At 35.6% G+C, this 15,705-nt stretch overlaps 1 non-coding gene across 1 annotated transcript; it reads right to left on the bottom strand.

Annotated features, from left to right (window-relative positions):
• Positions 1 to 15,218: 15,218 nt before the first annotated feature.
• LOC132425162 (small nucleolar RNA SNORA51) lies at positions 15,219 to 15,349 on the bottom strand. Its single transcript, XR_009519361.1, has one exon. It is a non-coding gene; the product is annotated as a small nucleolar RNA SNORA51 (small nucleolar RNA).
• Between the last annotated feature and the right edge of the window lie 356 nt (positions 15,350 to 15,705).

Below are 15,705 nucleotides of genomic sequence, written 5' to 3'. Positions count from 1 at the left end.
TGTATGTAAACTCTATTTGAATATTTAAAAGGATAGTAAGTGGTTTTTGATCACTTTATGTTTTTGCTTTTTTTCTGTTTCATGATTCTTGATCCTGTGAATGGTGATATATATGCATTTTCATTATTTATAAAAAGTTATCCAAAAACCTTCTTACAGTACTTGATCAGCTGTCTCCCAAGTTTCATTTCTGTATATACAACTTTGCAGTTTGCCACAGTGGAGAGATTTATGAGTGGACATCTTTCCATCCAGTTATTAGAGACGCTTCTCACATTTTACCAGTTTCAATTGACAAAAGAATTTCTTTTCCTCTTAGATTTTCCCTAACTGCTCAAGAATTTGGAATGGCTATATGGATGAAACAAATGACTCTTCTGACGTTGGATGTTGAATGGCTTTACTTTCTCACACATTCTTGGACCTTTGAGTGTTTTTCTCGTGCAAGGCCTGTGACCTACAGATGGCTGTGGTATATTCAATACATTGAAAAAAATACAAAGATGTTCATTATTATATTATTCTACATTTTTCCATCTTTTCTCGTGGGATTGTTTCACAATGGCTAAATTTAGTGGTCATCATTTACTGCAAAAAACTGGTGGCACAGGGACTCAGGGTCCAGAAATTTATCTAAGCAGAATGGACTTATAAAATGCCAATCCATATAAACAAGGGAATCATAAATTTTAGTAGAAAGTTGATACATATATATCTCAGAAGGAAAAATGTTTCATTAGACAGTGTAAAAACTTTTGAAGGAAAAATTATTAAGAAATGTTCTAGATTTGAGAGTGAAAATACACAGTAAAATAATATTTTACATCAGATAAATAGGAAATTATATCAGAAATTGTGATTACTCTAGTAACAAAAAAATGAAATCAAATACATTTCACTTTTAAAATTATTTTTATATTTCTGGGTGAGCCGATTATGACATATACTTGGAAACCAAATATTAATGTTGATCAATCGTGGAATAGAAGCAAATAAAGTTTTGTGTTGAAGAATGCTGATATATTCAAAAAAGCCAGTTTTGAGATTACTTAGATTTCTATTTTGAGAAGTGATAAAATATTAGAGCATCAATATCAGACTTGCCTGATACAATATTTTCTTCCTGTTGAATAATCACTTACTAATACCAAGCCAAAATTTTTCTAATTTTGGTTTGGTTTTGAAACACATCTTCACAGCTAATGGGTGTTATAGAAGGACTCATAATAAAACATACTCCATAATCAGAAGAAAGGTTAAGGGGAGGTAAGATAGTGGTTAAGTTCAAGGGTTTGGAGTTACATAAACATGGCTTCAAATCCTAAGTTTTACTGTGTGACTTTAGGCAGACTTTAGTTTTTCTATTAAACTTTGCAAAGACTTGGTTTCTTCACCTGCAAAATGCTGATGTAATACTGCTTCAAGAACTGAAGTCTACCACCTTAGAAAGAACTCAGTAAGTGGTGCAGTTGCTTTTGGTCAAAACAAAATGGTCCAAGTTGCGGAATTGTGTTCATCAAGCTGATTGCGGTCAATTATTTTGGAGTCCTCGGGGGCAGGGCTGAGGTAGGGATGTAGGGAGGCACACAGCCTTTTGTGGGAGGTGGGTGGATACAGAGTGGGGATAAGAACCTTCCCAAGAAAGCCTGATGCTTTGGTACTGGGTGGAGACTTAGCAGTGGAGGGCTGGTTGAAGGAGAACTAGTCATTAACCTGAATGCTCTTGCCCTGTTCCAATGACCACATAAATGAAGAAATGGGAGGAAAAGTAAAGAGATTAGTACATGGGAAGATGGTAAACAGGATGAATATGGGCAAGGAGCTTGGAATTAAGGTGGTGGTGAAAGCAACTACCTAATACATACATGGGGAAAGCATGTGGGGAATCGACAAATGTGAACTAGGACTCTATAAGTTATAAAATTTACAAATGTGTGTTATTGGCATTATGGTGTTGAGGAATGGGGTGGAATAATGTAGCATCAGAGCCAATTTTGTGAACTTATGACCTATGCAGTCACATAAGACCTTGTGCTTACAAAGACCCAATGCTTAGTTTAATGCTTTGCTGCAGCCATCTTAGAATCCTTAATATTTTTGAAAAAGGGGCCCACATGTTTATTTTACATTGGGCCCCAGAAATTATGTAGGCATTCCTGTGTGGCATGCCTATTTTAGATAAATGTTTTTTTAAAAGTTTCGTTTTTTTTTTTTTAATTGAAATATAGTTATTTACAATATCGTGTGAGTTTCAGGTATACAGCACAGTGATCCAGTTATATATATATATGTATGTAATGATATATATATTATATATAATGAATATATATTATGTATATATATTATATATAATGAATATATATATGTATTAGGTTATTACAAAATATTGAGTAGAGTTCCCTGTGCTATACAGTAGGACCTTGCTGGTTATTTGTTTTATATACAGTAGTGTGTATATGTTAATCCCAACCTCATAATTAGAATAACAGTTTTTAACCAGAGTTATTTTCCCTCTCACCCTGCCCAGGGACACTTGGCAATATCTGGGGTCATTGTTGATCATCATAACTGGGGGAATAAGACTGGCATCTATTGAATAGCGCCCAGGGATGCTGCTAAATGTCTTTTAATGAGCAGTGGAGTACCTCACAATAAAGAATTATCTGGACCATAAGTGTCAGTAGTGCTGAGGTCGAGTAACCCTCATTCAGTCTGATGGCAGTTTTATTAAGGGCAGATTTATCTATGGATCTCTGGACAATGTTATTGTTACCTAATTGGGAAGGTGCAAAGTTAACTGGTAAACTTCAGCTGAACTAAACTCCATACAGTACTGAGTTGCACCTTTGGTATAACATTCCTGCTAATGGAAGGATGTATTTTTATAACTGAGTCAAGACATCATAAAACTGAACTGACTTGATGCCAAAGAAGACTCATTTGACTTGGCACCTATAATTAGCCCACCAGCAGCACCTGTGTAACTCTTATGATCCTTATTTTTTAAATTGGCAATGAAAAGATGGATTCTGGCTGACTGGTGAGAAAGTTTCTTTTCTAAGTGCCAAGTCAAGATTCTTGCTATAGTTCACTTCTGGGTCAGTTTCCTCTTAGCTCAGAGAAAACATCTCACTCCCTTATGTTCATTGGTTAAAACAATACTCTGCAGAAAGTAGGATTTTCTTAAAGATTTTTGGAATAAATATTGCAGCATGTAAAGAGGGCTTTGTCAGCTACTGCTCTGATGTTTTTGTTCATTTGTTCTCGTGGATTACAGAGATTGAGCCAAATAGCCTTGCACATTTGAGATTATTTTACATGAACCATAATTGTGGGTTTCCTCCCTACGTAGGCAGGATTGCTTCAGCCACAGGGAAATTATTTTATGGTCACAGATCTGACACCTACATCTGAGGGTCAGGCCAGAAATGTGGATATGTATGGCCAGAGACATAAAACGGAAAGAGATGATGGGAAGTGGATTGATTTATTAACAAAACTGGAAAAGAAAAGTAAGATGCGTGCCGTAACTACTGTGAGGCAATCATGGTGGATTTATGTAAGAGAGTCAGCAAGGTTGATTTTAAATTTTAATTTTAGATCATGGAGTTTTTCTTAACATTTCTTTATCAGATGTTTCTTCCCACTTGGCATGAGAGTTCTTTATCACTCTTCTGGAAAGACTTAAGGATTAATTGCAATTAAATTACATTATATCTGCGGGAAATTTAAATGTAGTCGTGGATTCTAAGTCTGATTTCTCTGCTTTCCAATCGTTTACACATTGGTTGTATGGACTTCGTAATCCCATTTGAATTTTAAAAAGTGATTTTCATGTTATTATTATAATGACTGTATTTAAAAGCTATCCTAGAACTCAAGACCACAGAGAAAGTTCACACAATCTGGAGTCTCTCAGGCCCTTCAATACCTGAAATGTTTAACATGAAGGGATATTTTACATACTAGAAGTACTTATCATCCCTGATAAAGTCTTAGGATGTCTACTCTTTACATATAGTACAAACTAAAAGGAATAAAACCAGTCCTCTTAAACTGAGTAATGTTAGTGTATTATTTATTGTCTTTTTCCTATATGGACAAGTCAAACTTTGTTCTTTGACACGTTTACACTGTTTTAATAGTGTATTTTATCCCTAAAGGTATAGAGGAAATAACTTACGTTATTGTTATTATTTTCTAAGTTAATTATAATTTAATTATTCTTATCTAGGGAGATTATTCCTCTCTAAGAAATTTTTTTCTCTCTGATTAAAAAAAACAACTTCAGAAGTGTATTAGTCAGAGCTCTCTGGAGAAACAGAACCAATAGGATTATAGAGAGATATATAAGAGAGGAGATTTATTGTAGGAATTGGCTCACACGATTATGGAAGCTGGTAATTCCCATGATCTGCCATATGCAAGCTGGAGAACCGGGAGGCCCAGTGGTGTAATTCAGTCTGAGTCCTAAGGCCTGAGAACCAGGGTAGGGGGAGAAGGTGGTAATGGTATAAGTTGCAGGCCCAGTCAGATTCTGAAGGTCCAAGGACCTGGAGCATCGTATCTGAAGGACAGGAGAAGATGGATGTCTCAGCTCAAGCAGACAGACCTCTTCCAGAGATACCCTCACAGATACACACAGAAATTAAATTTTACTAGCTATCTGAACATGCCTTAGCCCAGTCAAGTTAGCACATGAAATTAACCATCACAAGATGTTAAACTTGAAGGGATAATTCTTATAAACCATTCTGTGTAGGAAAAGGAATAAGAAAAAAATAAAACATATTTTCTAAGACATGTGTTCCCCCCAAATGATGTTGAATTCCTAACCCCCAGTACCTCAGAAAGTGACTGTATTTGGAGATAGGGTCTTTAAAAAGATAACTGAGTTAAAATGAGGTCTGAAGAGTGGACTTTAAGTCGATATGACTGATGTTCTTACAAGAAGAGATTAGGACATGTACACAGAGGGAAGACTATGTGAAGACACATGGAGAAGATGGACAACTGCAAACCAAAGAGAGAGGCCTGGAAAAGATCCTTCCTCCATGGACCTCAGAAGAAACTAACCCTATGGACATCTTGATCTTGAATGTCTAGCTTCCAGAAATATAAGAAAATAAATTCCTGTTGATTAAGCAACCCAGTCTGTGGCATTTTTATGGCAGCCCCAGAAAACTAACACAGCATATAACTAGTGTTCAGCATGAACCATGGATTTTGTTTTTATTTGGTATTTTTAACATCCATTGCAGTATTTTGCAAATAACAGAACTTCAGTAAGTGTTTTTGTTGTTGTATGACTGTTTGGGATGAGATAGGAAGAGGTATTTGTCACATAAATGACCAGATATTTATCAAAACTTCATGTTATCACCCACAGTTGCCTAATCAGGGTCTACATGCCTCAGTCCCCTTGCGTCTAAGTGGGACATTTTATTATTTCTCCTTGTCAGAGTATGCTAGGGTGCGTTTTCCTGATCAAAGAAGGGAAAAGCACATGTGCCTTCTCCATTGTTTTTTCCTTTCTGCCTTTTGGATGTCAAAGCCCAAGGCAACATCTTACTGAAGATTATGGCTCTTCTATCCATCTGATTCCCTAAGTGAGTGAATGGAGCAGAAGCACTTTCCTCACTCAATTAGCCCTCATGATAAAGCATCTTCAGGGGACTGTTACTTAATTGAGAAATAGCCTCTCCTGTGTCAAACCACTGAGATTATGCAGTTCATTTGTGAAGCAGCTAGCATTACTCTTAAGCTGTATAAAAATTGTTGTATTCGGTGGGTGCTGTTGTAATAAAAACCTAAAATATATGGTACTGATTTAGCAAATCAGGCAGCAATCAAAGAGAAAACTTATGCTGCAGAAAGAACCATGTACTGTAATGGCAAAACATTAAAAATGTTGCGTAAAATTTTGCCTGTAATACATTGGAATGCCAACAAGTTGTTTACTAAGCTTGTAGGGGAAAAAGGTTGGAAAGTCAGCTATTAATAGCTTATGTTGGTTGTCATTTGCTGAGTTTAGGAAAGTATCACAAAGAAAGAGATGAGTTCAAGCAACAATTGGTTTAATTGAGAGCATACTTAGAAGAGATTAAAATTGTGCAAGAATTTGCGGCCTCTCATACCGGAAAGGCCTCCATTGCCCAAATGGGAAGAGAGAGACCTAAAAACCTTTTAGTTTCAAGGATCCATTAAGACTCAGCACTACGTCAAAGATCATATGCATTGTGGATCTTCCTTGCCATCCTGTTGGTATAGTGGCAATGTAGCCCCCACGAACTTGAAAGGGAGAACTCTTAGGCCTAAGAAACCAATGCATGAATCAGGTTGAGGACAGTATCTAGAAAGAACTTTGGGTTTTATTATTGAAACATGAACACAAAGAATTCAGGGTAGGGTTGCCAGATTTAACAAATGAAAATGCAAAACACCCAGTTAAATTAAAATTTCAGATAAATAATAAATACTATTTTAGTATAAGTATGTCCCAAATATCATATACTATATTTATTATAGAAACTATTACAGAGAGCATGCTTATATTAAAACATCATTTGTTGTTTATCTGAAACTCAAATTTCACTGGACATCCTGTATTTTATCTGGCAACTTTAATTCAGAGGGCTTCAGTCTTTTGACGGGAACTATATTATGAAGAAGCCATGAGCCCAAACAAAAGAAATCTTTGAGTACTGGAGCCTTTAAACCAAGACTTGGGCTCCAAAAATTGTATGAGAATGAAGGGAGCTGGGAAATCTGAGAAGTCCACTAGGAAGGAATTACTTCCTAATGCTTACTTTAGATGTGACCACAGAGAATAATGTTAAGGAAGAAGTCTTCCAGAAGTCAGAATCAAGGGCTGCAGGGAACAATGGACAAGGGAATTCCTTGGGGTCTACTGAAGGAAATGCTTCCAGTGCTAAGGGATTAACACCTACAGGAGGTTTTCCATTATTTCTCTATATGTTGCTATTGAGTCTCCTATTTTCCCTTGTCATGGATGATAATGATCGTGTGCTAATCTTGCTTCATCATTTTATTCTGATTGTGAAGAAATGAGTGGATGTGGGATGATAACTTGCACTTTATGATTTTCTAGAGCAGGAGGAGCCCTATCTGGACTGCAAAGTAGAAATCATAGACCTTGAGCTGGATGCCATAACTGGGTAGCACTTAAGGTGGTTCCCCTAGAGAGAGTGTAAATCTTCTCTGTGTGGGAAAGGTCTACACATAGGAATTTGGAGGCCAGAAGGGCTGAAAAACCTAAGTCAGGGATTTTTTTTTTCACATAGTGTATGCCAGACTCAGCAGATTTTTCTGTTCCGATCCAAATGGTAAATATTTGATACTTTACAGGTCTACAGGCAAAATAGAGGACATAATGTAGGTACTTATATAACAACCATTTAAAAGTATAAAACAAATTGTTAGTCTGTGGGTCCCACAAAAATAGGCAGTAGGTTGGATTTGGCTCAAGATATGTTTCTGAACCTCTATATAGAGCTGATGTTAGAGAACAACTTCCTGTCCAAGGATTTTATTCCTTAGGTTCCCTTGCATTATGGTAAGGTCATGTGACTACTTATGACCAACAGAATGTGAGCAGAAATAAGTGTGGTGTAATGGTCCACATTTTCTTTCTTACTCCATCACCTGATTGTCACACACAGGATAACCTGAGAAGTCAACAATTAAAAATGCAGAACGAAAATCAGCTGCCCCCCTAATAAAAAGACAGAGCAGATGTCTACAACGCAGGAACAAATGCCTCGGTATATTATGTGAAAAAGTAATACTTTTCTATTATCTAAGCCATTGAAATGATGTGTGTTTTATTTATTGCTGCATTTGGTGTTGTGCTACTTAAAAGACTGCTCATTTCATAGATATGTTCCAAGATTGAGTCTTTATTTAAATACTGTATCCCCCCAGAAGCCTAGAATTGCTATCCATTAAAAACAATTTTCTTCCCCATATTAATTTTGACAGATCCTAAATTGTGTTTACTTTTTTTCACTAGTACATTGGATCCATTCTCAGTCAGATTAGTTCATGTCACATTTTAACTGGCTTTTGACTTATTTAATCAGAGATTATTTTTCCAAATCAATACACAAATTATAAAGTTATATCTTAAAAAAATATGTTTAAATGACATAATAATTAGCTGTTAAGAGAGGAGTTGATGAGCAGTGGAAACTTTGAAGCTGTATCTGGTATCTTGTTTTGTATATGCATCCCTTATCACTATATCGGTGAAAAATAGGTCACCATATAATATCCCCCATGATCTGAATAGAAAATACAAACTGAAATGAACAGGAAGATAATTTTTCTATACCTTTCTAATTTATACACTTGTATGCTCATTAATTCGAAAGAGGGGAAGAAGACCCTTAGTGAGGCATCTGCTCCTTCTAGCATCTCCACTGCTCTACCAACTCGACAAATATGAAGTAAAATTTGATGTCATTTGTGTAAAACTGAAATGATCAACTATTCATTAAAAGGATCAGAAATCATTGAACCTTAGAAGGGGTGCAGACCCAATACAGAAGAAAGTAGAATGATGAAGTTAAGGAAACTGAGATGCTTCTAAAGTAACTAAACATATTTGTTGTATCACCAAACAAAACAGATCAGAGAATTAAGGATGTCTTAAGGCTCATTCAATGCATATGGGAAAATAAGATCCACAGTTAAATAAAGGGCCTGTATTTTGAGCATCTAGCTCTAAGCAAGAAGTAGTTTCCTGGTACTCTTTTGCAGCTAAATATCACTTTCCCTTTGCAATATCAGACAATTTGATACACATGATATTTTATTTTATGTTTTTTTATTGAAGTATAATTTACAATGTTATATTAAATTTGGGTGTACAACACAGTGATTCAATATTTTTGTAGATTATACTCCATTTAAAGTTATGACAAAATAATGGCTGTATTTCCCTCTGCTGTACAATATATCCTTGTTGTGTACTTATTTTATTCACAGTAGTTTGTACTTCTTAATCCTCTACCCCTGTCTTGCCCCTGCCTCCTACCCTTTCCCCACTGGTAACCACTAGTTTGTTCCCTATATCTGTGGGTCTGTTTCTTTCTTTTTTATGCTGAGAAATATTCTATTTCATACACACACACACACACAAACACACACACACACACACACACACACACACACACACACCAACTTCTTTACCCATTCATCTGTTGATGGACACTAACTTAGGTTGTTTCTATAACCTGGTTATTGTAAATAATCCTGCTACAAGCATTGGAGTACATGTACCTTTTCCAATTACTGTTTTCTTTTTCTTCTGATATATACACAGGAGTGGAATTGCTGGATCACATGGATGGTAGTCCTATTTTTAGTTTTCTGAGGAACCTTCACACTGTTTTCCACAGTAGCTGAACCAATTTACATTCCCACCAACAGTGTACTAGGATTCCCTTTTCTTCACCTCTTTGCTAATATTTGTTATTTGTATACTTTTTGATGATAGCCATTCTGACTGGTGTGAAGTTATATCTTTCTGGATCTGTGTCCCATGGCAACAGAAACAAAACCAAAAATAAACAAATGAGACCTACTTAAACTTAAAAGCTTTTGCACAACAAAGGAAACCATCAGCAAAACCAAAAGACAACCTACTGAATGGGAGAAAATATTTGCAAATGATACGACCAATAAGGAGTTAATATCCAAAATATATTACAGACAACTCAATATCAAAAAAACAAACAACCAGATTAAAAATGGGCAGAAGACTTGAGGAGACATTTTTCCAAATAACATATACAGATGGCCAACAGGCACATAAAAAATGCTCAACATCGCTAGTCATCAGAGAAATGCAAACCAAAGATACACAGGCTATTTTAAAATACAATTTAAAGTTATGTTTTTTTAAAAATGTATAATATATTTGAATGATCACACTGTGTAGTCCCAGAGTTTCAAGGAGTGTTATTTTTCTGATGAAATATTTACTTCATCATCTGTAAAAGTTATAAAGGGATAGACCTAGAAATAAGCATCAGAAATATGGGTAGATATGTCTTGCATAATCATGTGAATATTTGTTGATATAATTAGCGAAGCTCAGATCAATATAAATCATATATTTCAAAAAGAAATGATAAATACTATGTTCCTAAAATGGTAGGAAATTTCAGACAAAATTCCAGCTGGTAGCTACCCTCCTGAGCTTTCCCACCTGTCTGGTGCCTTCAGCTTCTGAGGTTTTCTGGAGCCGGGCCTCTTAAGGGATTTCACATCACCACCTTGGTGTCTACTTTCTGTGGCCTGCTAATTCAGTTACCATTTGTCCATGAGTTTTCCAACTTCTCGAATTTTTTTGCTATTTTATCCTTCTCATTACTTTTATTTTTGTGGGTGCGTGACCTTTTCAGGAAAACCCCCCCACAACTTTTGTTGACATATTTGTGAGGTCTCAGGAGAATGTGGAATCAAATATCTATCAAATCCACCATGCCCATTTATAACTTCAGAGTATTCTGTAATAGAGGATAAACACAGTTTGATGATGCTGGAAACTGAGTTTTGAATAGGCAGAGTAGTTTTTCCAGAGGGAACTGTCTACATTTTATCAAAATAACAACAATCCTCTTAGGAATGACCAGGATTTAACCACCAAGCATTTGTCCCTAAATTACTCATGTCATTAAAATAGAACAGAGCACGGTTAATAGAATCCATCCAGGCTTGTTATAAACAGCCAGGATCTTACATGGGGAATTTAATCTCATTCTCCTGGAATCCAAACCTTGTACCAATTTACTCTAGGCTAGGAATGTCCTTTTGTTTTTCTCTTAAGAGGAAAAACAATGAAAATGTAATTAGACAGTTTGTTCTTAGATATTTTAGATTTGGTGGAAACAGCAAACTTTTTCTCTAGAGAGCCAGATAATAAATATATTTGACTTTGTAAGCCATAATCGTCTCTGTTTGTCTTTCAAAAGCAGCCATAGTCAAGAGACAAACAACTGGCACTTCTGGGGTGCATTGTTATAGCCTAATGGCTACACAAAACCATGGATACATTTTAAATGAAGCATTTCAGAAGCCACATAACAATGTAAGAAGACAAATTATTATCTTGATTATCACTGCCATCTAACAAACATTAGTTCCTGAAAAATAATTTTCAGCTAATTGGGAATTTCCTGTTACCCAAGAGATTCCCCCACAGCTGCTAAAACACAGGTACTTTTGTAAACCATCTGTCATAAGAGGGAGCTTAAAGGCATGTTTAGCCAAAGTTAAAAATAGGGCTTCCCTGGTGGCACAGTGGTTGAGAGTCCGCCTACCGATGCAGGTGACACGGGTTCGTGCAGCGGTTCGGGAAGATCCCACGTGCAGTGGAGCAGCTGGGCCCGTGGGCCATGGGCCTGCGCGTCCGGAGCCTGTGCTCCGCAATGGAAGTAGGCCCCGGCAGTGAGAGGCCCACATACCCCCCCCCAAAAAAAGATAAAAATAATAGAAGATGCTTCATATTGGTATTTCCTTTGTTTTCATTATTTCATCTTTCTGAGTAGCTCTATGAGATAGCATAAGGTAGTGGTCATCAAATGTTATCATGTATAAGAATCACAGGGAGGATTTGTTAATATACAAATCGAATCACACAGGAAAATCCTCACTCAGCACCTACTCTAGTAAATTCTCTAGGATTGGGATCTGGGCCTATGAATTCTTAAAATTTCACCTTATGAGATTTCAGTATTCAATTGGATGTGAAATGAGTGGCTAGAATATACAAATGTGTTTTTTCCTTGGTGCTTTTGTAGAATAATTCTATTTTTGAAATCTTGCTTGTATCTGGCTATCAGTAAATCTGATGATTAATCATTAGAAATGGATCTCAGAAAGGAAACTATCTCCATCTGAGAAGGTCACAAACATGGGCAACTGCTTTTGATCTCAGAAGACTTTCAACCTCCACCATTCTTCTGTCTTTCATGGGTAAGGAAAGTTGATGAAGAAGTCAGTTTTCCAAGTTCCTTATTGAATGATGATGATAATAATAATGATGATAATTTAACAAACAAATAAATTGATGTAAAATAGTAATTTCTATTTACTAACACTCTCTCAGTCTGGATAACTAACTTTATCTACTGAAGCATTGAGTTCATTTTATAACATGTCCCATATTGGATTTAATACTGATGCTTTATATTAGATTTTTAGTTATGACATATTTTTTCTTCTGCTGCTAATGTAACTGGGAAGATCAACTGTGATTTCAAAACAGAGTCACATTAAAAAAACATGTGCCTTGTAATACCTGTGGATTTATGGGAAATGGTAAAACAGAAGATAAAAAATTGCCTAAGACTGGACTGTGCAATTGCATAATTTTCCTTAGCTAACAGCTGTAATTCTTATTTTTTGATTACAAATATCATGTGATTTTGGGGGGAGGAATTCAGAAACTGTAAATTATTTTCAGTGTTACTTTATAAATTACATTTTAAAAAAATTTATTGTCTTTTATGAGCATATTCCCTTGTTCTTTTTTTTTCTTCTTAATCATTCTCTTGAATAAGTTAGGCTTTTAAATCTGTTTTCTTTGGAGTTCAGAGTTTATTCTTCAAATGTTTAAGACTTTCCTCTTTATCTTGTTTTGTCTGCTTACCTCTACTAGGATTCAAAGTTGAGTGGAAAAATACTGGACTTCCTTTGTAGGAGGTTTCTGTTTACAGGGTCCATTGCTCCCTTATCTATTTGACTTTGCTCTGACATTCCATTTGGGAGCAGAGTTATAAAAAAAGCATGAGAACCTTCTGGAATTTCTTTCTAGAGGTTATGATGCTTTTTGATAATTCTGACTCATATTTTGACTGATAGTAGGAAAGGACCATAAGAAAATACTGCAAGCAAGTTACTTATTTATTATTTTCAATGATCACAATGATCTGGTATCCTTTAAACATCATCTAAGGGAAAACAGGGAACCTGTTCTTGCCCAGTTTGCTATTTTTCTTACTGAAATCATGGAATCATGTAGGTGGAAGTTTGGGGAAGTCCTTCAGCATTGCAATAAGTTGAGCATTAGACACTGATTACTTTTGGATAAATATAATTTTCGAAAGCATATTTTTAATTTTAATTCCTTGTCCTGACCTCCCCCAAATCATTTGGTCTGCAGACAATAGAACTGTTAATAAACAAAAATATGAAAGCCATATAAAAGAAGGGAAAATATAATGCTTTTGCAGAAAATGCAAGGCAATTTAGTACTTTGTTATAGAAAAACAATTGATAATGAGTATGCTACAGCATTATCGTTGTGTATTATACCACCAATTGTTATCCCAAGGGACAGAATCCAATTGGGAGAGAAAACCCAGCATAATTAATATCTTATGTCTCACTTTTTCTGTCTTGATCAAATGCCCCTTGTTTAATGACTGCTCAGTTGCTATGAGTTTTACTGACCTTTCCCATGTGCTTTGGAAACCCATACAAATTCCCTCTGTCACTTGCAGTTTCTTTACATAGCATTTATTTCACTCTACCCAAATATTTGCTATTTTATTTTCCTGTTCTCACTTCTTTTTTTCACTCTCTTTTCATACAGATGAGATTACTTACTTCTTCACTACTCAGGCCATATATTTTCTACTCTGCTCCCATTTTTGGCTGGTGTGTGCTCCCAGAGATAGGTCCTAGGTCACCAGGTTTACAAAAGGATTCCATTCTGGGTAGCTGGTCCTTTTGATGACTGACTTCATAGAGCTACTGACTAGCAGGGTTGAGAGTCCTTCATTGGACAGATGACAAACCTGGAAAAACTATTGTTTAAAGAGGAGAGAATTGGTCTCAGAACCAGATAATCTGGCAGAACCCCAACTGATCACTGAAAGGTTGTTTCACCAGTTCCTTACCTTGAAATGATTATAAAATCTTGTTTGTATGTTTGTTGTGAGGACTAAATGAAATAATGCTTGTAAAGTGCTTAGCACAGGTTTTGAATCACTATAAGGGATAAATATCTATTGACTCTCAAAAAAGAGAAGATTGTACTTTACTAAAGACCACAGGCTGAAGACAATCTAGGATCTAAGGAGATTTCGTCTAAGGCCTGTTTACCCAAGAGGAATAGATTTTTTTCAATCACTCCTTCATAGAATTACATAGAACATAGGAGTTAAGGAAAATAGAGTGTAATAGAGAAAGCAAAATGATATAAGACTTCACTTTGGGTTTCCAGCCAACTAAAAGAAATGAATGATGGAACTTCCCTGGCAGTCTAGTTGTTAAGACTCTGCACTTCCAATGCAGGGGGCAAGGGTTTGATCCCTGGTTGGGGAACTAAGATCCCACATGCCATGGGCCATGGCCAAAAATAAATAAATAAATAAATAAATGATGCCTTCCTGATACAGATAATAACCTGGTGCAGAAATGAATTAGAATTCTGAGAAAGGAGGCTCAACTAAGCTTATTTGCACAAAACCTCTTTCAACGAAATACAGAGGGATTGAAAACTTCTTGAGTTTTTTCCAATCCTATTTGAGAGAAAACAGAAGAAATAATTAGAATGATTACATCAATTTATATGATTCTTATCAATAGGAAGTAACTGATTTGTTCCTGGTTAGAAAAGTATGATAGAAACTTAGGGAGAAGAAGCCATGCCATTTCACTTTATTGTTTATAGTAGCAAAGGGCTGGAAGGAAGAGTCCAGTGTGAGCTGCCATCTTTAGGAAGACAGGCTTTAAAATGTTCAGAATAAAGAAATTCCTAGCTTGAAATTCTGAAAGATAGAATGTTTTGAGAGAAGAGATAAACTTAAAAAGGCTATAATTTTAACTATAATCACAGATGTTTTCAATCCTAAAATAAAGGGAGATGAATATTTTAAAAATGGTGTCTCTATAATGAAGTTATAGAAATAAAACAACATAGAAGTTAGGAGTTTAGGCTTTGGAGCCAGATTGCCTAAGTTTAAATGTCGACTGTTGCATTCACACATGGAGTGATACTGTTAAGTTACTCAACCTCTCAGAGCCTCGGTTTCCCTTCTAAGAAGTAGAAGATATACTTTTACCTACATTTTAGGATTTTGTGAGAATAAAATGAGGAAAGAACTTACCAAACTTACCAGAGTTTCATGTGTAGAAAAAAAATAAATTATAGGTATCATTATTAGTTTCTTTTTTCCTCAACTCCATGTCCCCCTATTCATAATACAGACTAAGCAAAGGACCTGGGCTGAGGTGTACATAGAATAGATTTATTCTGCCTCCTCATTCTGTACAGTTATTATAAGCAAACAGCCTGTGTAAGCACTAAGAAGCCTCAAGGTATTATTTAAAAGGAAAAGTTATAGAATACAGATAGCAAAGAATGTTATATGATGTACACACTAAGATAGTCAAAAGGGAGGCATAACCCAATTGAGCAGAGTCATACAAACAATATGCTTTTCCCATTACAGCAATATGATGAACTAGAAAAAGATAAACTTAACTATGTTCAGTAATGTAACACTGAGGGATAAAAAGAAAAGTAAATGGACTCTCGTTTTTCTTGAGAATTATCTGATAAGAATAATCTGCAGAAGGAAAGGGATAGGAATGAACATAAATAGAACTGAAGATAAATGAACATTGGATGAGCAAACATCTAGGATGCTTTAAACAACTAGAAGTCTT

Source organism: Delphinus delphis, chromosome 4 (assembly GCF_949987515.2).
Source record: "Delphinus delphis chromosome 4, mDelDel1.2, whole genome shotgun sequence".
Classification (NCBI taxonomy): domain Eukaryota; kingdom Metazoa; phylum Chordata; class Mammalia; order Artiodactyla; family Delphinidae; genus Delphinus; species Delphinus delphis.
Note: the sequence above shows the minus strand (reverse complement) of the source record. Positions and strands in the feature narration are given on the sequence as shown.